At 44.1% G+C, this 26,375-nt stretch overlaps 5 non-coding genes across 5 annotated transcripts; all 5 read left to right on the forward strand.

Annotated features, from left to right (window-relative positions):
- The first annotated feature begins 24 nt into the window (after positions 1-24).
- Positions 25-217, forward strand: LOC138694019 (U2 spliceosomal RNA). The gene has a single exon (XR_011330702.1). It is a non-coding gene; the product is annotated as a U2 spliceosomal RNA (small nuclear RNA).
- Positions 218-4,143: 3,926 nt separating this feature from the next.
- LOC138693977 (U2 spliceosomal RNA) lies at positions 4,144-4,336 on the forward strand. The gene has a single exon (XR_011330665.1). It is a non-coding gene; the product is annotated as a U2 spliceosomal RNA (small nuclear RNA).
- Positions 4,337-8,269: 3,933 nt separating this feature from the next.
- Positions 8,270-8,462, forward strand: LOC138694020 (U2 spliceosomal RNA). Its single transcript, XR_011330703.1, has one exon. It is a non-coding gene; the product is annotated as a U2 spliceosomal RNA (small nuclear RNA).
- Positions 8,463-12,386: 3,924 nt separating this feature from the next.
- On the forward strand, positions 12,387-12,579 carry LOC138694021 (U2 spliceosomal RNA). The gene has a single exon (XR_011330704.1). It is a non-coding gene; the product is annotated as a U2 spliceosomal RNA (small nuclear RNA).
- A 3,926-nt stretch (positions 12,580-16,505) lies between these two features.
- LOC138694022 (U2 spliceosomal RNA) lies at positions 16,506-16,698 on the forward strand. The gene has a single exon (XR_011330705.1). It is a non-coding gene; the product is annotated as a U2 spliceosomal RNA (small nuclear RNA).
- The last annotated feature ends 9,677 nt before the right edge of the window (positions 16,699-26,375 follow it).

Below are 26,375 nucleotides of genomic sequence, written 5' to 3' on the forward strand. Positions count from 1 at the left end.
GTGTCGCGACGGGCGTCGTTTGGCATCGCTTCTCGGCCTTTTGGCTAAGATCAAAGTGTAGTATCTGTTCTTATCAGCTTAATATCTGATACGTCCTGCATTGCAGGACCAGAATATTAAACTGATTTTTGGAAAATGACGGAGTGCTAGGAGCTTGCTCCACCTCTGTCACGGGTTGGCCCGGTATTGCAGTGCTTCCGGGATCGGCCCATTTAATCGCTATCATGTAGTGTTGTATTTGTGTATGTATATATGTACGGCAATAAAATTATGTAAGATGGCTGCGGATGCTTGGCGGAACTTTATGTTTCGTATTAATTCTCTGCGATATCAGATGTATTTATTGTACGATACAAGTATTGAAAGTGTGTTTGTGCGAAGGAATATGTAGCAGCATTAAGGAGATTAAATGAACGGTACAAAATTCGAAGTACAGCAGCAATGACCGATCCTCTGAACAGGTAGGCTCAAGAGAAAAGTATTTTAATATTATGGACACTGTAACATAATCTTCTACACCTCGCCACAAATAAATCTCAAATATTCTCATTCACTACAGCGGAAGGAACAATTTGATTACATGTGCTCATATCCGCAGCCTTTTCCCTACGGAGATACATCACATTGCCACCATACAGACTGATTAAAATGAACATCTAGTAACGAATAATTCCATTATTCTAAAAACGTTGTACCTTACCTCGCCACCGTTTGGATTTGTGATGTAGTGATATTGTGTTCGACTGGAGCAGAGCGGGTCATATTCAACATAATTTCAATTATTGTAGGTAATATAGTAGTTTTTCTCGGAATGAAGCGTCACGTCTCCGCTGTGGGGAAAGCTACAGACGAAGTTAACAGCCGTTCCAGACAATTGAAAATTAAATTAGTTAAATCTAAAATCTGAAGAAACTTTGCAAGCTGAAACGGTTTATGTGAGACGATAAAAAGAGATGCGAAGTAATATTATATTGTAGTTTATGGCAATTTGCGAAATGAATAGAGAAGCCTAATATTATTCCTATAGTGAGTGACTTGTGTAGGCGGGGATGTTGTGAAAGGAGTTGAAGTTGGACAATGAATTTATATTTGTGGGCACGGGTTAACGTTGGTTGTTGGGATGAATGAATCGCTCAGTAATTCTGAAGCTATGATTGTCACAGGCATAATTGGGAAATCTATGCGAAAAATAGTGTGAACGAGTGCTTTAAATGTCGGTGAATATTCGCTGCGTAGTGGCAAAGTATTGCGAGCGCTTAAGTGCTCATAGCTCAACACTTCGGAAATATGGTTCATAGAAACTATAATACAGCGATGTCAGACAGGGACTAAACGGAGCTGAGCGCTCCACTAGACGGGTTTCGTGCTCCGGTGTTTCCACAGACACAAGCAAGTTCATGCTCCGATCTAGCTCCACAAACGGTATTGGAGCTTACAAATCTGACACTACTGCTATAATAACACAATGAATGTTGCAATGCAGTAAATTCTGTGTAGTTACCATCTGTTGTTTGACTAGTTGTCTCAAGAGCTGGACGCTAGTTTCCGTGCTGTCGCTCCGCTTGAATGAAATTAAGCTGATCTCTGTCTCTTTCTTTTCTTTTTCCTTTATCACAAAAAGTTCATTATTTAAGGATATGATTGCCGTTTCTATAGGTGCGGCAACCGCGGTTAGATAGTTTTCGATCGCTATATTAAGAATTAATGCGAGGAATGTAACATCGGCCTATCGTAGGCAGCAGTAGCAAGTTCACTGTACTTGCGCGAGAATAACTCCGACAGCATTCGCTAGAGGGCAGGTGTACGTAATTTAGACACACGTCATTACAATTTATAATCTGTATTGTGATTAATTGAAATACAAATGGTATGCGCACTCTATTCGAAAGATATGGCAGTACAGCTTTAGCGAGAGTCCCTTTAGAAGATGGTGTATCGAACTGTATATCTAAATGGAGCGGAGTTTGTTAATAACCCGCATATGGCAGGTGCTGTTGTAGAATTAAATAGATCCCGACGGCACGTGATCGGTTTTTCTTCTCGGTCTTTTGGCTAAGATCGAAGTGTAGTATATGGGACTGTTCCTCAGCCTATTGTCCAAGATGAAATTCTGTTGATCTCTGAATTTCCTTGATGGGCGTTTAGCTGATATGGTGTGATGGAGGTATTCATTGTTGTTGGGTTTTCGGATTATATCCGAATGTGATGTCGTATTTGCGACTTTCTTGGGTTTTTGCCTGAGCTGAGGTAGAAAAAATGTTCATCATATCCGATCTAACTTAGTGGCCTGGCCTGGCCTGGCCCTTTGACTGAGATGAACATGTAGGACTCATATATGCGGTAGCTTCTTGGAATTAGGTTGAGATCGAATTCGCAACAATATAAGGAATTTCAGGGCAATTCTATTATTGTTTTTCTTTCATTCTTGACAGTATGTCGTGCATTTGGCCTTAAAAATTAGAAATACAGTATAACACAACGTATGCGAGTCGTGTGTTGGAATTTAGTATCGGTGGGCAGTTAGGGGTTCGACGTACGTATGCTGGCGAAATTGCGTGAGTTTTGAGAGCAATAATAATCGCCTGCGTGATTTTACTCTCCCGGATAGCCGATAATTATAAATGCATCGACTGAAGTTCGGTTACCCTGCCGTTCCAAGTGATCGGCTACAAATTTCTTAATGTGAGAATTTTTAATGACATGCAGTTTCGGAAGCCATAGACATCCCTGTTTAAAACAGAATAGCTGCGTTGAGAAAAAATACAGACTTCTCGTCCCTGCGAACAAGAAAGAATCATGTCAGGTGTTCCGTGGTTGGTCAGGGTACGCCAAGCTCGTTACTGTGGCATTATAGCGGAATTGATAAATAGAAGAAGAAGACGGTGACGAAGAGGAGAAGAAGAGTGGTGTGCACAGTATTAAACTGGAAATGGGGAAGGATAGATTGACTGTCATTGGAAATACTAAAAATGATTTAATATTTGTTACCAGTTGTGAGGAGCAATTTGATGAGAATTTGTGAAAAGAAAAATGACATAAATGCATTTAAATCGTAAAATTTGTAACTGTAATCAGAATTCTTAGTATACATGTACTTAATGTACGTAATTATACAGGAAATGAATATGATGTCTGAGAAGAAGTGAATGAATGTGTGCGCTTGTAATGTGGGAACGTTTGTTAATTTGGTGGTAACGATCTGAACCTGTACTGCCGTTATGTAAGATATGGAACATGGGAGATCACGTGTACATACGTATTTTCCAGACACGCTGAGTTTAGAGTACTAATAACGTTAGGTAGAAACTTAATAATATGCTTTTGTTCAGATTGGGAATCATTTTGAAATGAATGTTTGAGGACGTCATGTTACCCATTTGAAATGAAGAAGAAAGAGCCGAGGAGACCTAGCCTCTTACATCAGCACTTGGATGCGTTGTAAATATTATTGTTGATTTAGTAGCCTACAGCATGCATCATAGCGGTATAAATGTTCGTGTTGATCATAGTCTAGTCGTTATATACTAATCCGTGGCACGACAGACCATGAAGGACCATGACCGAGCAACCGGCTGCTGAACTCACGTCAACATGCCGAAGCAGAGGTGGACGATCATGAAACCAAAATGGAAGTATCGTGTGGTTAGCACGATGAATCCCCCAGCCGTTATAGAGCTGGCTTTATTTCGCCACCTATCGTAGCTCCCCAAGTGCACCACGATGCTGGGTGGGCACCGGTCCCATACACTGGCCGAAGCCATGAGTACTCGGAATAGCCCGGATTCCATGACGGGAATCCTAGGGAGGATGTCTTAGACCACGGCGCGGGTCCTAGTTTAATAGGGATGCTGGCGTATTATGAGCGAGGGTAACGCCAACAGCAGGCGCTAGATGGCAGACACACGTAATGTGCACGCGTGGCATAATAATTCATTGTATTTCGTAATTAATTTTACTTGATATCCGAATGCAGGTGAAGTGCGCACTCTGAATGCGCATGAGACGATAGTAGTTCTGTTCAGAGAGTCTTGCTATGATATTTTGTAATGAATTTAATTTCTGAGGCCAGCGGGATAAGTTCGCGTCTCGTCTGTGACAGGCGTCGTTGTAAGATTAATTGTGTCGCGACGGGCGTCGTTTGGCATCGCTTCTCGGCCTTTTGGCTAAGATCAAAGTGTAGTATCTGTTCTTATCAGCTTAATATCTGATACGTCCTTCATTGCAGGACCAGAATATTAAACTGATTTTTGGAAAATGACGGAGTGCTAGGAGCTTGCTCCACCTCTGTCACGGGTTGGCCCGGTATTGCAGTGCTTCCGGGATCGGCCCATTTAATCGCTATCATGTAGTGTTGTATTTGTGTATGTATATATGTACGGCAATAAAATTATGTAAGATGGCTGCGGATGCTTGGCGGAACTTTATGTTTCGTATTAATTCTCTGCGATATCAGATGTATTTATTGTACGATACAAGTATTGAAAGTGTGTTTGTGCGAAGGAATATGTAGCAGCATTAAGGAGATTAAATGAACGGTACAAAATTCGAAGTACAGCAGCAATGACCGATCCTCTGAACAGGTAGGCTCAAGAGAAAAGTATTTTAATATTATGGACACTGTAACATAATCTTCTACACCTCGCCACAAATAAATCTCAAATATTCTCATTCACTACAGCGGAAGGAACAATTTGATTACATGTGCTCATATCCGCAGCCTTTTCCCTACGGAGATACATCACATTGCCACCATACAGACTGATTAAAATGAACATCTAGTAACGAATAATTCCATTATTCTAAAAACGTTGTACCTTACCTCGCCACCGTTTGGATTTGTGATGTAGTGATATTGTGTTCGACTGGAGCAGAGCGGGTCATATTCAACATAATTTCAATTATTGTAGGTAATATAGTAGTTTTTCTCGGAATGAAGCGTCACGTCTCCGCTGTGGGGAAAGCTACAGACGAAGTTAACAGCCGTTCCAGACAATTGAAAATTAAATTAGTTAAATCTAAAATCTGAAGAAACTTTGCAAGCTGAAACGGTTTATGTGAGACGATAAAAAGAGATGCGAAGTAATATTATATTGTAGTTTATGGCAATTTGCGAAATGAATAGAGAAGCCTAATATTATTCCTATAGTGAGTGACTTGTGTAGGCGGGGATGTTGTGAAAGGAGTTGAAGTTGGACAATGAATTTATATTTGTGGGCACGGGTTAACGTTGGTTGTTGGGATGAATGAATCGCTCAGTAATTCTGAAGCTATGATTGTCACAGGCATAATTGGGAAATCTATGCGAAAAATAGTGTGAACGAGTGCTTTAAATGTCGGTGAATATTCGCTGCGTAGTGGCAAAGTATTGCGAGCGCTTAAGTGCTCATAGCTCAACACTTCGGAAATATGGTTCATAGAAACTATAATACAGCGATGTCAGACAGGGACTAAACGGAGCTGAGCGCTCCACTAGACGGGTTTCGTGCTCCGGTGTTTCCACAGACACAAGCAAGTTCATGCTCCGATCTAGCTCCACAAACGGTATTGGAGCTTACAAATCTGACACTACTGCTATAATAACACAATGAATGTTGCAATGCAGTAAATTCTGTGTAGTTACCATCTGTTGTTTGACTAGTTGTCTCAAGAGCTGGACGCTAGTTTCCGTGCTGTCGCTCCGCTTGAATGAAATTAAGCAGATCTCTGTCTCTTTCTTTTCTTTTTCCTTTATCACAAAAAGTTCATTATTTAAGGATATGATTGCCGTTTCTATAGGTGCGGCAACCGCGGTTAGATAGTTTTCGATCGCTATATTAAGAATTAATGCGAGGAATGTAACATCGGCCTATCGTAGGCAGCAGTAGCAAGTTCAGTGTACTTGCGCGAGAATAACTCCGACAGCATTCGCTAGAGGGCAGGTGTACGTAATTTAGACACACGTCATTACAATTTATAATCTGTATTGTGATTAATTGAAATACAAATGGTATGCGCACTCTATTCGAAAGATATGGCAGTACAGCTTTAGCGAGAGTCCCTTTAGAAGATGGTGTATCGAACTGTATATCTAAATGGAGCGGAGTTTGTTAATAACCCGCATATGGCAGGTGCTGTTGTAGAATTAAATAGATCCCGACGGCACGTGATCGGTTTTTCTTCTCGGTCTTTTGGCTAAGATCGAAGTGTAGTATATGGGACTGTTCCTCAGCCTATTGTCCAAGATGAAATTCTGTTGATCTCTGAATTTCCTTGATGGGCGTTTAGCTGATATGGTGTGATGGAGGTATTCATTGTTGTTGGGTTTTCGGATTATATCCGAATGTGATGTCGTATTTGCGACTTTCTTGGGTTTTTGCCTGAGCTGAGGTAGAAAAAATGTTCATCATATCCGATCTAACTTAGTGGCCTGGCCTGGCCTGGCCCTTTGACTGAGATGAACATGTAGGACTCATATATGCGGTAGCTTCTTGGAATTAGGTTGAGATCGAATTCGCAACAATATAAGGAATTTCAGGGCAATTCTATTATTGTTTTTCTTTCATTCTTGACAGTATGTCGTGCATTTGGCCTTAAAAATTAGAAATACAGTATAACACAACGTATGCGAGTCGTGTGTTGGAATTTAGTATCGGTGGGCAGTTAGGGGTTCGACGTACGTATGCTGGCGAAATTGCGTGAGTTTTGAGAGCAATAATAATCGCCTGCGTGATTTTACTCTCCCGGATAGCCGATAATTATAAATGCATCGACTGAAGTTCGGTTACCCTGCCGTTCCAAGTGATCGGCTACAAATTTCTTAATGTGAGAATTTTTAATGACATGCAGTTTCGGAAGCCATAGACATCCCTGTTTAAAACAGAATAGCTGCGTTGAGAAAAAATACAGACTTCTCGTCCCTGCGAACAAGAAAGAATCATGTCAGGTGTTCCGTGGTTGGTCAGGGTACGCCAAGCTCGTTACTGTGGCATTATAGCGGAATTGATAAATAGAAGAAGAAGACGGTGACGAAGAGGAGAAGAAGAGTGGTGTGCACAGTATTAAACTGGAAATGGGGAAGGATAGATTGACTGTCATTGGAAATACTAAAAATGATTTAATATTTGTTACCAGTTGTGAGGAGCAATTTGATGAGAATTTGTGAAAAGAAAAATGACATAAATGCATTTAAATCGTAAAATTTGTAACTGTAATCAGAATTCTTAGTATACATGTACTTAATGTACGTAATTATACAGGAAATGAATATGATGTCTGAGAAGAAGTGAATGAATGTGTGCGCTTGTAATGTGGGAACGTTTGTTAATTTGGTGGTAACGATCTGAACCTGTACTGCCGTTATGTAAGATAGTTGATATGGAACATGGGAGATCACGTGTACATACGTATTTTCCAGACACGCTGAGTTTAGAGTACTAATAACGTTAGGTAGAAACTTAATAATATGCTTTTGTTCAGATTGGGAATCATTTTGAAATGAATGTTTGAGGACGTCATGTTACCCATTTGAAATGAAGAAGAAAGAGCCGAGGAGACCTAGCCTCTTACATCAGCACTTGGATGCGTTGTAAATATTATTGTTGATTTAGTAGCCTACAGCATGCATCATAGCGGTATAAATGTTCGTGTTGATCATAGTCTAGTCGTTATATACTAATCCGTGGCACGACAGACCATGAAGGACCATGACCGAGCAACCGGCTGCTGAACTCACGTCAACATGCCGAAGCAGAGGTGGACGATCATGAAACCAAAATGGAAGTATCGTGTGGTTAGCACGATGAATCCCCCAGCCGTTATAGAGCTGGCTTTATTTCGCCACCTATCGTAGCTCCCCAAGTGCACCACGATGCTGGGTGGGCACCGGTCCCATACACTGGCCGAAGCCATGAGTACTCGGAATAGCCCGGATTCCATGACGGGAATCCTAGGGAGGATGTCTTAGACCACGGCGCGGGACCTAGTTTAATAGGGATGCTGGCGTATTATGAGCGAGGGTAACGCCAACAGCAGGCGCTAGATGGCAGACACACGTAATGTGCACGCGTGGCATAATAATTCATTGTATTTCGTAATTAATTTTACTTGATATCCGAATGCAGGTGAAGTGCGCACTCTGAATGCGCATGAGACGATAGTAGTTCTGTTCAGAGAGTCTTGCTATGATATTTTGTAATGAATTTAATTTCTGAGGCCAGCGGGATAAGTTCGCGTCCCGTCTGTGACAGGCGTCGTTGTAAGATTAATTGTGTCGCGACGGGCGTCGTTTGGCATCGCTTCTCGGCCTTTTGGCTAAGATCAAAGTGTAGTATCTGTTCTTATCAGCTTAATATCTGATACGTCCTGCATTGCAGGACCAGAATATTAAACTGATTTTTGGAAAATGACGGAGTGCTAGGAGCTTGCTCCACCTCTGTCACGGGTTGGCCCGGTATTGCAGTGCTTCCGGGATCGGCCCATTTAATCGCTATCATGTAGTGTTGTATTTGTGTATGTATATATGTACGGCAATAAAATTATGTAAGATGGCTGCGGATGCTTGGCGGAACTTTATGTTTCGTATTAATTCTCTGCGATATCAGATGTATTTATTGTACGATACAAGTATTGAAAGTGTGTTTGTGCGAAGGAATATGTAGCAGCATTAAGGAGATTAAATGAACGGTACAAAATTCGAAGTACAGCAGCAATGACCGATCCTCTGAACAGGTAGGCTCAAGAGAAAAGTATTTTAATATTATGGACACTGTAACATAATCTTCTACACCTCGCCACAAATAAATCTCAAATATTCTCATTCACTACAGCGGAAGGAACAATTTGATTACATGTGCTCATATCCGCAGCCTTTTCCCTACGGAGATACATCACATTGCCACCATACAGACTGATTAAAATGAACATCTAGTAACGAATAATTCCATTATTCTAAAAACGTTGTACCTTACCTCGCCACCGTTTGGATTTGTGATGTAGTGATATTGTGTTCGACTGGAGCAGAGCGGGTCATATTCAACATAATTTCAATTATTGTAGGTAATATAGTAGTTTTTCTCGGAATGAAGCGTCACGTCTCCGCTGTGGGGAAAGCTACAGACGAAGTTAACAGCCGTTCCAGACAATTGAAAATTAAATTAGTTAAATCTAAAATCTGAAGAAACTTTGCAAGCTGAAACGGTTTATGTGAGACGATAAAAAGAGATGCGAAGTAATATTATATTGTAGTTTATGGCAATTTGCGAAATGAATAGAGAAGCCTAATATTATTCCTATAGTGAGTGACTTGTGTAGGCGGGGATGTTGTGAAAGGAGTTGAAGTTGGACAATGAATTTATATTTGTGGGCACGGGTTAACGTTGGTTGTTGGGATGAATGAATCGCTCAGTAATTCTGAAGCTATGATTGTCACAGGCATAATTGGGAAATCTATGCGAAAAATAGTGTGAACGAGTGCTTTAAATGTCGGTGAATATTCGCTGCGTAGTGGCAAAGTATTGCGAGCGCTTAAGTGCTCATAGCTCAACACTTCGGAAATATGGTTCATAGAAACTATAATACAGCGATGTCAGACAGGGACTAAACGGAGCTGAGCGCTCCACTAGACGGGTTTCGTGCTCCGGTGTTTCCACAGACACAAGCAAGTTCATGCTCCGATCTAGCTCCACAAACGGTATTGGAGCTTACAAATCTGACACTACTGCTATAATAACACAATGAATGTTGCAATGCAGTAAATTCTGTGTAGTTACCATCTGTTGTTTGACTAGTTGTCTCAAGAGCTGGACGCTAGTTTCCGTGCTGTCGCTCCGCTTGAATGAAATTAAGCTGATCTCTCTCTTTCTTTTCTTTTTCCTTTATCACAAAAAGTTCATTATTTAAGGATATGATTGCCGTTTCTATAGGTGCGGCAACCGCGGTTAGATAGTTTTCGATCGCTATATTAAGAATTAATGCGAGGAATGTAACATCGGCCTATCGTAGGCAGCAGTAGCAAGTTCAGTGTACTTGCGCGAGAATAACTCCGACAGCATTCGCTAGAGGGCAGGTGTACGTAATTTAGACACACGTCATTACAATTTATAATCTGTATTGTGATTAATTGAAATACAAATGGTATGCGCACTCTATTCGAAAGATATGGCAGTACAGCTTTAGCGAGAGTCCCTTTAGAAGATGGTGTATCGAACTGTATATCTAAATGGAGCGGAGTTTGTTAATAACCCGCATATGGCAGGTGCTGTTGTAGAATTAAATAGATCCCGACGGCACGTGATCGGTTTTTCTTCTCGGTCTTTTGGCTAAGATCGAAGTGTAGTATATGGGACTGTTCCTCAGCCTATTGTCCAAGATGAAATTCTGTTGATCTCTGAATTTCCTTGATGGGCGTTTAGCTGATATGGTGTGATGGAGGTATTCATTGTTGTTGGGTTTTCGGATTATATCCGAATGTGATGTCGTATTTGCGACTTTCTTGGGTTTTTGCCTGAGCTGAGGTAGAAAAAATGTTCATCATATCCGATCTAACTTAGTGGCCTGGCCTGGCCTGGCCCTTTGACTGAGATGAACATGTAGGACTCATATATGCGGTAGCTTCTTGGAATTAGGTTGAGATCGAATTCGCAACAATATAAGGAATTTCAGGGCAATTCTATTATTGTTTTTCTTTCATTCTTGACAGTATGTCGTGCATTTGGCCTTAAAAATTAGAAATACAGTATAACACAACGTATGCGAGTCGTGTGTTGGAATTTAGTATCGGTGGGCAGTTAGGAGTTCGACGTACGTATGCTGGCGAAATTGCGTGAGTTTTGAGAGCAATAATAATCGCCTGCGTGATTTTACTCTCCCGGATAGCCGATAATTATAAATGCATCGACTGAAGTTCGGTTACCCTGCCGTTCCAAGTGATCGGCTACAAATTTCTTAATGTGAGAATTTTTAATGACATGCAGTTTCGGAAGCCATAGACATCCCTGTTTAAAACAGAATAGCTGCGTTGAGAAAAAATACAGACTTCTCGTCCCTGCGAACAAGAAAGAATCATGTCAGGTGTTCCGTGGTTGGTCAGGGTACGCCAAGCTCGTTACTGTGGCATTATAGCGGAATTGATAAATAGAAGAAGAAGACGGTGACGAAGAGGAGAAGAAGAGTGGTGTGCACAGTATTAAACTGGAAATGGGGAAGGATAGATTGACTGTCATTGGAAATACTAAAAATGATTTAATATTTGTTACCAGTTGTGAGGAGCAATTTGATGAGAATTTGTGAAAAGAAAAATGACATAAATGCATTTAAATCGTAAAATTTGTAACTGTAATCAGAATTCTTAGTATACATGTACTTAATGTACGTAATTATACAGGAAATGAATATGATGTCTGAGAAGAAGTGAATGAATGTGTGCGCTTGTAATGTGGGAACGTTTGTTAATTTGGTGGTAACGATCTGAACCTGTACTGCCGTTATGTAAGATATGGAACATGGGAGATCACGTGTACATACGTATTTTCCAGACACGCTGAGTTTAGAGTACTAATAACGTTAGGTAGAAACTTAATAATATGCTTTTGTTCAGATTGGGAATCGTTTTGAAATGAATGTTTGAGGACGTCATGTTACCCATTTGAAATGAAGAAGAAAGAGCCGAGGAGACCTAGCCTCTTACATCAGCACTTGGATGCGTTGTAAATATTATTGTTGATTTAGTAGCCTACAGCATGCATCATAGCGGTATAAATGTTCGTGTTGATCATAGTCTAGTCGTTATATACTAATCCGTGGCACGACAGACCATGAAGGACCATGACCGAGCAACCGGCTGCTGAACTCACGTCAACATGCCGAAGCAGAGGTGGACGATCATGAAACCAAAATGGAAGTATCGTGTGGTTAGCACGATGAATCCCCCAGCCGTTATAGAGCTGGCTTTATTTCGCCACCTATCGTAGCTCCCCAAGTGCACCACGATGCTGGGTGGGCACCGGTCCCATACACTGGCCGAAGCCATGAGTACTCGGAATAGCCCGGATTCCATGACGGGAATCCTAGGGAGGATGTCTTAGACCACGGCGCGGGACCTAGTTTAATAGGGATGCTGGCGTATTATGAGCGAGGGTAACGCCAACAGCAGGCGCTAGATGGCAGACACACGTAATGTGCACGCGTGGCATAATAATTCATTGTATTTCGTAATTAATTTTACTTGATATCCGAATGCAGGTGAAGTGCGCACTCTGAATGCGCATGAGACGATAGTAGTTCTGTTCAGAGAGTCTTGCTATGATATTTTGTAATGAATTTAATTTCTGAGGCCAGCGGGATAAGTTCGCGTCCCGTCTGTGACAGGCGTCGTTGTAAGATTAATTGTGTCGCGACGGGCGTCGTTTGGCATCGCTTCTCGGCCTTTTGGCTAAGATCAAAGTGTAGTATCTGTTCTTATCAGCTTAATATCTGATACGTCCTGCATTGCAGGACCAGAATATTAAACTGATTTTTGGAAAATGACGGAGTGCTAGGAGCTTGCTCCACCTCTGTCACGGGTTGGCCCGGTATTGCAGTGCTTCCGGGATCGGCCCATTTAATCGCTATCATGTAGTGTTGTATTTGTGTATGTATATATGTACGGCAATAAAATTATGTAAGATGGCTGCGGATGCTTGGCGGAACTTTATGTTTCGTATTAATTCTCTGCGATATCAGATGTATTTATTGTACGATACAAGTATTGAAAGTGTGTTTGTGCGAAGGAATATGTAGCAGCATTAAGGAGATTAAATGAACGGTACAAAATTCGAAGTACAGCAGCAATGACCGATCCTCTGAACAGGTAGGCTCAAGAGAAAAGTATTTTAATATTATGGACACTGTAACATAATCTTCTACACCTCGCCACAAATAAATCTCAAATATTCTCATTCACTACAGCGGAAGGAACAATTTGATTACATGTGCTCATATCCGCAGCCTTTTCCCTACGGAGATACATCACATTGCCACCATACAGACTGATTAAAATGAACATCTAGTAACGAATAATTCCATTATTCTAAAAACGTTGTACCTTACCTCGCCACCGTTTGGATTTGTGATGTAGTGATATTGTGTTCGACTGGAGCAGAGCGGGTCATATTCAACATAATTTCAATTATTGTAGGTAATATAGTAGTTTTTCTCGGAATGAAGCGTCACGTCTCCGCTGTGGGGAAAGCTACAGACGAAGTTAACAGCCGTTCCAGACAATTGAAAATTAAATTAGTTAAATCTAAAATCTGAAGAAACTTTGCAAGCTGAAACGGTTTATGTGAGACGATAAAAAGAGATGCGAAGTAATATTATATTGTAGTTTATGGCAATTTGCGAAATGAATAGAGAAGCCTAATATTATTCCTATAGTGAGTGACTTGTGTAGGCGGGGATGTTGTGAAAGGAGTTGAAGTTGGACAATGAATTTATATTTGTGGGCACGGGTTAACGTTGGTTGTTGGGATGAATGAATCGCTCAGTAATTCTGAAGCTATGATTGTCACAGGCATAATTGGGAAATCTATGCGAAAAATAGTGTGAACGAGTGCTTTAAATGTCGGTGAATATTCGCTGCGTAGTGGCAAAGTATTGCGAGCGCTTAAGTGCTCATAGCTCAACACTTCGGAAATATGGTTCATAGAAACTATAATACAGCGATGTCAGACAGGGACTAAACGGAGCTGAGCGCTCCACTAGACGGGTTTCGTGCTCCGGTGTTTCCACAGACACAAGCAAGTTCATGCTCCGATCTAGCTCCACAAACGGTATTGGAGCTTACAAATCTGACACTACTGCTATAATAACACAATGAATGTTGCAATGCAGTAAATTCTGTGTAGTTACCATCTGTTGTTTGACTAGTTGTCTCAAGAGCTGGACGCTAGTTTCCGTGCTGTCGCTCCGCTTGAATGAAATTAAGCTGATCTCTGTCTCTTTCTTTTCTTTTTCCTTTATCACAAAAAGTTCATTATTTAAGGATATGATTGCCGTTTCTATAGGTGCGGCAACCGCGGTTAGATAGTTTTCGATCGCTATATTAAGAATTAATGCGAGGAATGTAACATCGGCCTATCGTAGGCAGCAGTAGCAAGTTCAGTGTACTTGCGCGAGAATAACTCCGACAGCATTCGCTAGAGGGCAGGTGTACGTAATTTAGACACACGTCATTACAATTTATAATCTGTATTGTGATTAATTGAAATACAAATGGTATGCGCACTCTATTCGAAAGATATGGCAGTACAGCTTTAGCGAGAGTCCCTTTAGAAGATGGTGTATCGAACTGTATATCTAAATGGAGCGGAGTTTGTTAATAACCCGCATATGGCAGGTGCTGTTGTAGAATTAAATAGATCCCGACGGCACGTGATCGGTTTTTCTTCTCGGTCTTTTGGCTAAGATCGAAGTGTAGTATATGGGACTGTTCCTCAGCCTATTGTCCAAGATGAAATTCTGTTGATCTCTGAATTTCCTTGATGGGCGTTTAGCTGATATGGTGTGATGGAGGTATTCATTGTTGTTGGGTTTTCGGATTATATCCGAATGTGATGTCGTATTTGCGACTTTCTTGGGTTTTTGCCTGAGCTGAGGTAGAAAAAATGTTCATCATATCCGATCTAACTTAGTGGCCTGGCCTGGCCTGGCCCTTTGACTGAGATGAACATGTAGGACTCATATATGCGGTAGCTTCTTGGAATTAGGTTGAGATCGAATTCGCAACAATATAAGGAATTTCAGGGCAATTCTATTATTGTTTTTCTTTCATTCTTGACAGTATGTCGTGCATTTGGCCTTAAAAATTAGAAATACAGTATAACACAACGTATGCGAGTCGTGTGTTGGAATTTAGTATCGGTGGGCAGTTAGGGGTTCGACGTACGTATGCTGGCGAAATTGCGTGAGTTTTGAGAGCAATAATAATCGCCTGCGTGATTTTACTCTCCCGGATAGCCGATAATTATAAATGCATCGACTGAAGTTCGGTTACCCTGCCGTTCCAAGTGATCGGCTACAAATTTCTTAATGTGAGAATTTTTAATGACATGCAGTTTCGGAAGCCATAGACATCCCTGTTTAAAACAGAATAGCTGCGTTGAGAAAAAATACAGACTTCTCGTCCCTGCGAACAAGAAAGAATCATGTCAGGTGTTCCGTGGTTGGTCAGGGTACGCCAAGCTCGTTACTGTGGCATTATAGCGGAATTGATAAATAGAAGAAGAAGACGGTGACGAAGAGGAGAAGAAGAGTGGTGTGCACAGTATTAAACTGGAAATGGGGAAGGATAGATTGACTGTCATTGGAAATACTAAAAATGATTTAATATTTGTTACCAGTTGTGAGGAGCAATTTGATGAGAATTTGTGAAAAGAAAAATGACATAAATGCATTTAAATCGTAAAATTTGTAACTGTAATCAGAATTCTTAGTATACATGTACTTAATGTACGTAATTATACAGGAAATGAATATGATGTCTGAGAAGAAGTGAATGAATGTGTGCGCTTGTAATGTGGGAACGTTTGTTAATTTGGTGGTAACGATCTGAACCTGTACTGCCGTTATGTAAGATATGGAACATGGGAGATCACGTGTACATACGTATTTTCCAGACACGCTGAGTTTAGAGTACTAATAACGTTAGGTAGAAACTTAATAATATGCTTTTGTTCAGATTGGGAATCGTTTTGAAATGAATGTTTGAGGACGTCATGTTACCCATTTGAAATGAAGAAGAAAGAGCCGAGGAGACCTAGCCTCTTACATCAGCACTTGGATGCGTTGTAAATATTATTGTTGATTTAGTAGCCTACAGCATGCATCATAGCGGTATAAATGTTCGTGTTGATCATAGTCTAGTCGTTATATACTAATCCGTGGCACGACAGACCATGAAGGACCATGACCGAGCAACCGGCTGCTGAACTCACGTCAACATGCCGAAGCAGAGGTGGACGATCATGAAACCAAAATGGAAGTATCGTGTGGTTAGCACGATGAATCCCCCAGCCGTTATAGAGCTGGCTTTATTTCGCCACCTATCGTAGCTCCCCAAGTGCACCACGATGCTGGGTGGGCACCGGTCCCATACACTGGCCGAAGCCATGAGTACTCGGAATAGCCCGGATTCCATGACGGGAATCCTAGGGAGGATGTCTTAGACCACGGCGCGGGACCTAGTTTAATAGGGATGCTGGCGTATTATGAGCGAGGGTAACGCCAACAGCAGGCGCTAGATGGCAGACACACGTAATGTGCACGCGTGGCATAATAATTCATTGTATTTCGTAATTAATTTTACTTGATATCCGAATGCAGGTGAAGTGCGCACTCTGAATGCGCATGAGACGATAGTAGTTCTGTTCAGAGAGTCTTGCTATGATATTTTGTAATGAATTTAATTTCTGAGGCCAGCGGGATAAGTTCGCGTCCCGTCTGTGACAGGCGTCGTTGTAAGATTAATTGTGTCGCGACGGGCGTCGTTTGGCATCGCTTCTCGGCCTTTTGGCTAAGATCAAAGTGTAGTATCTGTTCTTATCAGCTTAATATCTGATACGTCCTGCATTGCAGGACCAGAATATTAAACTGATTTTTGGAAAATGACGGAGTGCTAGGAGCTTGCTCCACCTCTGTCACGGGTTGGCCCGGTATTGCAGTGCTTCCGGGATCGGCCCATTTAATCGCTATCATGTAGTGTTGTATTTGTGTATGTATATATGTACGGCAATAAAATTATGTAAGATGGCTGCGGATGCTTGGCGGAACTTTATGTTTCGTATTAATTCTCTGCGATATCAGATGTATTTATTGTACGATACAAGTATTGAAAGTGTGTTTGTGCGAAGGAATATGTAGCAGCATTAAGGAGATTAAATGAACGGTACAAAATTCGAAGTACAGCAGCAATGACCGATCCTCTGAACAGGTAGGCTCAAGAGAAAAGTATTTTAATATTATGGACACTGTAACATAATCTTCTACACCTCGCCACAAATAAATCTCAAATATTCTCATTCACTACAGCGGAAGGAACAATTTGATTACATGTGCTCATATCCGCAGCCTTTTCCCTACGGAGATACATCACATTGCCACCATACAGACTGATTAAAATGAACATCTAGTAACGAATAATTCCATTATTCTAAAAACGTTGTACCTTACCTCGCCACCGTTTGGATTTGTGATGTAGTGATATTGTGTTCGACTGGAGCAGAGCGGGTCATATTCAACATAATTTCAATTATTGTAGGTAATATAGTAGTTTTTCTCGGAATGAAGCGTCACGTCTCCGCTGTGGGGAAAGCTACAGACGAAGTTAACAGCCGTTCCAGACAATTGAAAATTAAATTAGTTAAATCTAAAATCTGAAGAAACTTTGCAAGCTGAAACGGTTTATGTGAGACGATAAAAAGAGATGCGAAGTAATATTATATTGTAGTTTATGGCAATTTGCGAAATGAATAGAGAAGCCTAATATTATTCCTATAGTGAGTGACTTGTGTAGGCGGGGATGTTGTGAAAGGAGTTGAAGTTGGACAATGAATTTATATTTGTGGGCACGGGTTAACGTTGGTTGTTGGGATGAATGAATCGCTCAGTAATTCTGAAGCTATGATTGTCACAGGCATAATTGGGAAATCTATGCGAAAAATAGTGTGAACGAGTGCTTTAAATGTCGGTGAATATTCGCTGCGTAGTGGCAAAGTATTGCGAGCGCTTAAGTGCTCATAGCTCAACACTTCGGAAATATGGTTCATAGAAACTATAATACAGCGATGTCAGACAGGGACTAAACGGAGCTGAGCGCTCCACTAGACGGGTTTCGTGCTCCGGTGTTTCCACAGACACAAGCAAGTTCATGCTCCGATCTAGCTCCACAAACGGTATTGGAGCTTACAAATCTGACACTACTGCTATAATAACACAATGAATGTTGCAATGCAGTAAATTCTGTGTAGTTACCATCTGTTGTTTGACTAGTTGTCTCAAGAGCTGGACGCTAGTTTCCGTGCTGTCGCTCCGCTTGAATGAAATTAAGCTGATCTCTGTCTCTTTCTTTTCTTTTTCCTTTATCACAAAAAGTTCATTATTTAAGGATATGATTGCCGTTTCTATAGGTGCGGCAACCGCGGTTAGATAGTTTTCGATCGCTATATTAAGAATTAATGCGAGGAATGTAACATCGGCCTATCGTAGGCAGCAGTAGCAAGTTCAGTGTACTTGCGCGAGAATAACTCCGACAGCATTCGCTAGAGGGCAGGTGTACTTAATTTAGACACACGTCATTACAATTTATAATCTGTATTGTGATTAATTGAAATACAAATGGTATGCGCACTCTATTCGAAAGATATGGCAGTACAGCTTTAGCGAGAGTCCCTTTAGAAGATGGTGTATCGAACTGTATATCTAAATGGAGCGGAGTTTGTTAATAACCCGCATATGGCAGGTGCTGTTGTAGAATTAAATAGATCCCGACGGCACGTGATCGGTTTGATAGTGGATAGAGGACTTCTTTCTTGGACGTGAAAGGAGCAAGACGTGTCCTGAGACCTTCTGATTGGCGCACCAGCGAAAGCAGCTACAGCGGACAACCAACCAGATCCCTCAGTGCTACAGCAGCAAGCGAGCGCAGCAGCCAAGCAGCTCTCGGCCAGGGAGGCTCGAGGCGCCGAGCATCGTACTTCTGTCGGCCAGGCGGCGGACACCTACGTAATCGGCACTTCTTAAAGAGCAGCCTATTGGTTCCATTGCCGCACCGGCGCTCAGCGCGAAGAAAGCCGCGCAGCCTACGGAGGGCTGTGCGCACTAACTTCCCTAGGCCAGGCGGATCCCGGTCGGGGATTGGGTCCTCTCTCGAGGAGACCCCTAGCCGTCCTCGGCCCCTAGGCAGGCTTCCTGCTAGGGAGAGACTCTGTGCCTTCGTGCCGGAGTGACTGCCCAAAGGCAGGGCCTTCGGGCTAATTTGCTTTCCGCCCTCCACTCTTCTACTATTGCCCGGCCCTTCTGAGGGCTACGCAAGTTTTCGTCCGGCCCTTATCAGGGCCAACGAAATTAGCGAACCAAACCGACGGTCCCCGGCGGGCTCCGCAACGCTTGTTGCGATCGGCTAACCGGGCTAGGCTTCGGCGACCGGTCGGGCGTAACTGCTGGGCTTCCACCCTTAGTGGGAAAGGGGCCTAGCAGGTTCTTGCACTGCGGACAGAGTGCCGCTTAGGTTCCCCCCCCTGACAGGATCGAATTTCTAATTCGAATGGCTCCAGTTAAGAGCAACAAGGCCACGAGCCAACCTACTGCAGGTGGCGTAAAGCGGTTGCTAGTTTGCACTAGCCAGACAGGGCCCACCACCTCCTACTTGCGCGTGTCGCGTCCCGCGCAGATTACTCCTCCGCCCAGGCGTCGGAACCTGCGATCGGCTGGACCTATACGGACACCGCCTGTCCCGGTTCCCGTTGCGGAGATCCTTGAGCTTCGTCCCCCTACCACCATCCCAGTCCCTTCAGGACTCCCACGAAAGCCCACCCCTCCCAAGTTAGCTCCCAAGGTCACAGAGGTGACACGTGTTGACTCGCCCGGTCCTGGCGGACTGAATAGCCGTGGTGTTACGGTCTTGGCTGATGAGGTGCCGCCGATTCCATCTGGGTCCGGCGCACTTCAGGTCATTAAGGCCAAAAAGAAGAAGAAGAAGGGCTCAGCTAAGACTGAGCAGGGCGGCATTCCTTCCGCTAGTGAGCTCACCAAGGAAGAGAGATCGGCTCTCTCTACCTTGGAGCAATTAGAGGCGGCGACTCTTCAAGTCGTGACCGAGGAGGCAGCACCCCCCGCCGAACCTGAGGCCCCACAGGAGACGGCTGCTGCCTCTGAGGTAGATGAGGCAGTTCCCCGCCCCCCTTCCCCAGCTCGTACTCACGTGTCGGAGAGTGAGGACGATGGAGATGATGTTGAGACTGCCCTCACTAGGCGACGTGGTGATATCCCACCCGTTATTATTACGCCAGCCTTCACTGGCTCGCTGGGCCGACTGAACTTAGAGTTCAAGGCCGAATACGAACCGTTGGGCTTATGCTCGTACAGGGCGCGCGGCGGGACGGCCGTGAAAACTGTTTGCGAAAGGGACTACGCAAATCTTTGCAGGTTCCTGACCGAACGGGGAGTAGCGTACAACTTGCTGCGCCCCAAGAACGACAAGCCTCTGCGATTCGTTCTAAGAGGAATAGATATCCACACAGATGAGGAGGACATCCAGGGCGACCTGGAATTCCAAAGCATAATCGTCCGGCGAGTGACGAGGATGCACTCATCAAGGACAAAGGCCAAACTCCCAATGGTCATTGTCGATGTGGAGAATTCCCCCGAAACCCGGGATAGAATGAGAGCCTTGCGTCAGTGCTGCCTGATGAGGGTAACAGTTGAGGACTACGTCCCCAGCAAGCGCCCGCCTCAGTGCAGCAACTGCCAGTGGTACTACCACACGCAGGCTAGCTGCAAAGCGCAGCCTATGTGTCGAGCTTGTGCACGCCCCCATAAGACTAAAGATTGTCGCAAGCCGCACGATGTCCCCGCTACATGCGCACTCTGTACTGGCGCTCACACCGCCAATTACGGAGGGTGTCCCGTAGCATTACAGGTTAGAGATACCACGGAAGGAACGAGCAGGGCTGCCCGACGGAGGAGGGCAGAGCTCGAGGAACAGCGGACGCTCCAATACGAGTGGCTCCGGCAGCAGCGGGTGGAGCGGGCTGCGAGGCAGCAGCAGCTGTTCCGAGAACAGCAGCTGCAGCCACAGGCTCGCGCCCCTGTGCAGGGGCCCCGTGCGGAGCGACGCACGGAACTCGGGCCGGTCCGCCAACAGCAGCAGCAAACGCAGCAGCAGCAGGCGGACATCCCTTCGCTTTTGGAGGTGCCCGTTACCGCGCCTCTGTGGTCCACCGTGGCAGCGACAGCCCCCCAAACTGCTGCCAATAATGTAGGACCCCTTTCTCAGCGCCCTAAGCGCAACAGGGGCAGCAGAAAAGCTACCAAGGCTACCACGGTTGAGTCCATCTCCGCCCCTGTCCCACAGGCCCAGCAGGAAGCTATTGCAAGCACCTCGAAAGGCCCGACCGGTCAAGGCGCGACCTTGGACCAAGTTCAGCACTTTGCCGAGGCGTTGCAGTTAGCAAACCCTAACCTCCCGATCGCCCCAATATTAGAAGGATTAACCAGAGTGATAGTTCTCCTTATGGAGAATCCTATGTCTGCCCTCCCGGAGATATTTAAGCTCCTAACCTCCCTCGTTTCTCTCAATGGCCAGACGAAGTGACGGAGTTGCTAGGATGTGTATATGGAACGCCAGGGGCCTTAGACATGATAGACATGAGTTCAGGGCTTTCCTAGACGCTAATAATATAGACGTAGCATTTATAACAGAAACGTTCCTGACACCCCAAGTAAATTTAAGATGCGCGGGGTTTAAAGTCTATAGACAAGATAGAGCAGGTAGAAGAGGCGGAGGTGTAGCGGTGTTCGTTCGTTCTACGATCGCGCACTGTGAGTATCTCCTTCCCCAGCTAGCGGCATTAGAGGCAGTGGCTATTAGAGCCTACATAGGCAGACTCCCCTTTCTGCTCATGGCTGCCTACTGTCCTCCGGGCATACTAAATGAACGCGATTTAGATATAGTGACAAGTCTATCCGATAGATTCGTAGTCGCCGGCGACCTCAATGCGAAGCACGCTAGCTGGAACTGTCAACGCCCCAATCGGCAGGGCGATAGGCTTTTTCTTAATTCTACAGGAAACGGATACGTCGTGATGGCCCCTAGGGAACCCACACACGTACCGGATGCTGCAAATCAACTGCCTGACATATTAGACATCGCTCTGGTGAAAGGTCTCACAACTAGAGCGAGACTAACAACCCTGGATGATCTTCCGTCCGACCACCTACCGGTGATAATGGAGATCATGCACCCAGTCGAACTCTCCCCAACCGCTGAGAAATTCAACTACAAGGCGGCAGACTGGGTGTTCTTTCAAGACCAGGTAGCCGCTACGCTTCCACCACTCCCCCCTGAAGTCACTCCGGCAGGGATAGATAGGTCAGTTAGCGACCTGACGGAGTGCATAAAGAAGGCAATGGTTGCTGCAATACCGAAACGGTCTTCACAACCGGGACGGATGCAGCTCCCAGCCTATATTAGAGACCTAAAGATCGCCCGCAATAGAGCAAGAACATTGTGGAAGCGTACTAGGTTAGATCAACATAGAATAGAAATGAACCGCTTGCGCAGGCGGATCAGTGAGGCGGTCCACGAAACGGTCGTGGATGCTTGGAAATCCAAGGTTGAGACGATGGACAGCAGAAACATGTCAGATGTCTGGCGTGTATCTCGAGCTCTGTCCAATCCGTCTCAATCTATTCACCCATTAGTAGTCGGTCCAGATGTCACGGCCTTTACTCCTGAGGAGAAGGCTACCGCACTGGCAGACGTTCTAGAGACCACTTTTCAACCCGTGGAACAAAATTTAAACTTGCCCCATATCAGAGCTGTTGAGGAATCGGTTCGAGACCTCCTTAGCAGGGAGCCGGAAAATGGGATACGACCTACGAACACCCACGAGGTCGCCCATTTCATTCGTCGCCTCGGCCCCCATAAGGCCGCAGGAGCCGACGGTATCCAAGGAATTATATTGCAGCATCTCCCGAGGTCAGCTATGAAGCGCATAGCAGAGATAATTAATAACATCTTGGCTTCCGGTCACTATCCCATTCCCTGGAAAGAGGCTCACGTAGTTCTCTTTCCAAAGCCCGGAAAGGATAAGACGAATCCAAGCAACTATAGGCCTATTAGTCTCCTCAGTTGTCTCAGCAAACTGGCGGAGCGGGTCATACATAGACGCCTCACTGAAGTAGTATTGCCCCAAATCAGGAACGAGCAATTCGGTTTTCACCCTGGCCGTTCCACTACACTCCAGGCACTCCGCATGACGGAGGACATTACCTGGGCTATGAGCACGAAGCGTGTAGTAGCTGCAGCTTACCTGGACATCGAGCGAGCATTCGACAAGGTTTGGCATGAGGTACTCCTCGTTAAGTTACTGGGCATGGGAGTCCCAGATGGAATGATACGCCTCATTTCTAACTACCTCCGAGGCCGTACATTCAAAACCCGTGTAGGCACTAGTTTCTCCACCCCCCGTGAAATTCACGCAGGAGTCCCACAGGGTTCCATTATCGGGCCCATACTTTTCAATATATTCATTAATGACCTCCCGTTTCGCTATATCCACGGCAGAAGTAGTCATCTGTATATCTATGCAGACGACACTGCCCTCTTGGCGATGGGCAAAACCTATAGATTAGCGTCCCGTAGATTACAGTCGATCTTAGATCACCTCCAGCCGTGGTTCCACGACTGGAGAATCAAGGTCAATGTAGAGAAATGTCAGGCCATACTCTTTTCACTAAGAGCGAGGCTCGAAGACATACCACCACCACCCACACTTTTCGGACGAGAAATGCCGTGGATGAACCAAATTAAATATTTAGGGATCATCATGGACTCTCATCTCAACTTCCGAGATCACATCCAATCCCTTCTTCGTAAGGCCAACGGGCTGATAGTTAGACACTATCCCATTCTGGCGGCCTTAACTCCTGACAACCTGAGGGTAGGACTTACCATGTATAAGGCCCTCATTCGCTCTGTCATTACCTATGCCGCACCCGCATGGGGGTTTGCGGCAGTGTCCCATCTCCGTAAACTCCAAGTTGTCCAAAACCAGGTGATTCGACTCATTACCCATCTCCCCCGAGTCGCCTCGAGAAGAAAGTTCCATGATGAACTAGAGTTGCCAACCATAGACGAGTTCATTGCTCGACTGGCTAGGAACCTGTATGCGGAAGCTCGTGCTAACCCCAACCCGCTCATATCTGGCCTCGGCCAGTATGATCCTAGGTTACGGCGTAGACACCAGACAGGTCCATTAGCTATACTATTGAGACAGGAGGACAGGGAGGCTGGCGTTACTCCCAGGTTTTGGTAGCCACGGCTCAACTCCATGAGACTCCTTGGATAGTGCAACCGCTGTAAAATGACCTTGTCTTAACTGGGCTAAACAAAATCCCTCCACAACATTATCTACTTTTGTTGATCGATGGAAATCTAATAGAGCCAATTGGCTAGTATATATCCATCGATTCATAGAGTCATTCAACCTAAGAGCCAACTGGCTAGTCTCTGATATTGAGACAACTCATCCTGCCTAAGGTTTTTCCGTGGTTTTCCTAAGGCGCTAAGACAAATGTCGGGATGAGCCCTAAAAGAAATGGGCCACGGACCTGCACTCATATCCCCATAAATCTCCTTAATTAACAATTACATCTCTCCCCCCTCTTCGCAATTGAGCCATCATATAGCCAAATGGCTGGTCTCGAAATTGAGACAAATCAACAAGGCTCATGACCTCCTACATAATAGCCAAATTGGCTAGTCTCTTATATGAGACAACTCATCCTGCCTAAGGTATTCCGTGGTTTTCCTCAGGCGTAAGACAAATGTCGGGATGAGCCCTATAAGAAACGGGCCACGGACCTATATGCCCTTCCCCATATATATTCCACCTTTATTATAAATTATGTATGCCCTAGTTCAGATAATATTAATAGTCTATTAAACATATGAGGTCACTCAATAAGTCGCAAATTGAAAGGACAGGGATATCTCAAATTGCAGCTTAGATTTCACGGCGCTTCTTCCGACGGCCTTCACCTGCTTTGTCATCGAACAACAGATGACGGCGTCTTGCCATCCTGACGGCAAACACCAGCCAACTCCTCCTCGCCCCGTTCCGTGATCAATTGATCAATCTCAGCCCCCCTCGCGTATGTGGTACCTAAGAGGTTACGTCCAATTTCGGCTTCCCCTTCAAAATTTTCTAGAGCTCCTTCAGGGCAGCAGCGTAACCCGGAGTGAGACTAGTGGCCAACAGGCTTGGAGCTCACATATTTAGTTTTGTACAGCCCCCAACCCCTTGCAAGGACGCGTTTTGCGTACCTTTTAAATTTTCCTCCCAATTCTCCTTCGATTTTTCGATTTTCGATTTTTCGTGATCGGTTTTTCTTCTCGGTCTTTTGGCTAAGATCGAAGTGTAGTATATGGGACTGTTCCTCAGCCTATTGTCCAAGATGAAATTCTGTTGATCTCTGAATTTCCTTGATGGGCGTTTAGCTGATATGGTGTGATGGAGGTATTCATCATATGTCTTAACTTTGTTGTTGGGTTTTCGGATTATATCCGAATGTGATGTCGTATTTGCGACTTTCTTGGGTTTTTGCCTGAGCTGAGGTAGAAAAAATGTTCATCATATCCGATCTAACTTAGTGGCCTGGCCTGGCCTGGCCCTTTGACTGAGATGAACATGTAGGACTCATATATGCGGTAGCTTCTTGGAATTAGGTTGAGATCGAATTCGCAACAATATAAGGAATTTCAGGGCAATTCTATTATTGTTTTTCTTTCATTCTTGACAGTATGTCGTGCATTTGGCCTTAAAAATTAGAAATACAGTATAACACAACGTATGCGAGTCGTGTGTTGGAATTTAGTATCGGTGGGCAGTTAGGGGTTCGACGTACGTATGCTGGCGAAATTGCGTGAGTTTTGAGAGCAATAATAATCGCCTGCGTGATTTTACTCTCCCGGATAGCCGATAATTATAAATGCATCGACTGAAGTTCGGTTACCCTGCCGTTCCAAGTGATCGGCTACAAATTTCTTAATGTGAGAATTTTTAATGACATGCAGTTTCGGAAGCCATAGACATCCCTGTTTAAAACAGAATAGCTGCGTTGAGAAAAAATACAGACTTCTCGTCCCTGCGAACAAGAAAGAATCATGTCAGGTGTTCCGTGGTTGGTCAGGGTACGCCAAGCTCGTTACTGTGGCATTATAGCGGAATTGATAAATAGAAGAAGAAGACGGTGACGAAGAGGAGAAGAAGAGTGGTGTGCACAGTATTAAACTGGAAATGGGGAAGGATAGATTGACTGTCATTGGAAATACTAAAAATGATTTAATATTTGTTACCAGTTGTGAGGAGCAATTTGATGAGAATTTGTGAAAAGAAAAATGACATAAATGCATTTAAATCGTAAAATTTGTAACTGTAATCAGAATTCTTAGTATACATGTACTTAATGTACGTAATTATACAGGAAATGAATATGATGTCTGAGAAGAAGTGAATGAATGTGTGCGCTTGTAATGTGGGAACGTTTGTTAATTTGGTGGTAACGATCTGAACCTGTACTGCCGTTATGTAAGATATGGAACATGGGAGATCACGTGTACATACGTATTTTCCAGACACGCT

The sequence above is a fragment of the Periplaneta americana genome, unplaced genomic scaffold (genome assembly GCF_040183065.1).
Source record: "Periplaneta americana isolate PAMFEO1 unplaced genomic scaffold, P.americana_PAMFEO1_priV1 scaffold_34, whole genome shotgun sequence".
NCBI lineage: Eukaryota > Metazoa > Arthropoda > Insecta > Blattodea > Blattidae > Periplaneta > Periplaneta americana.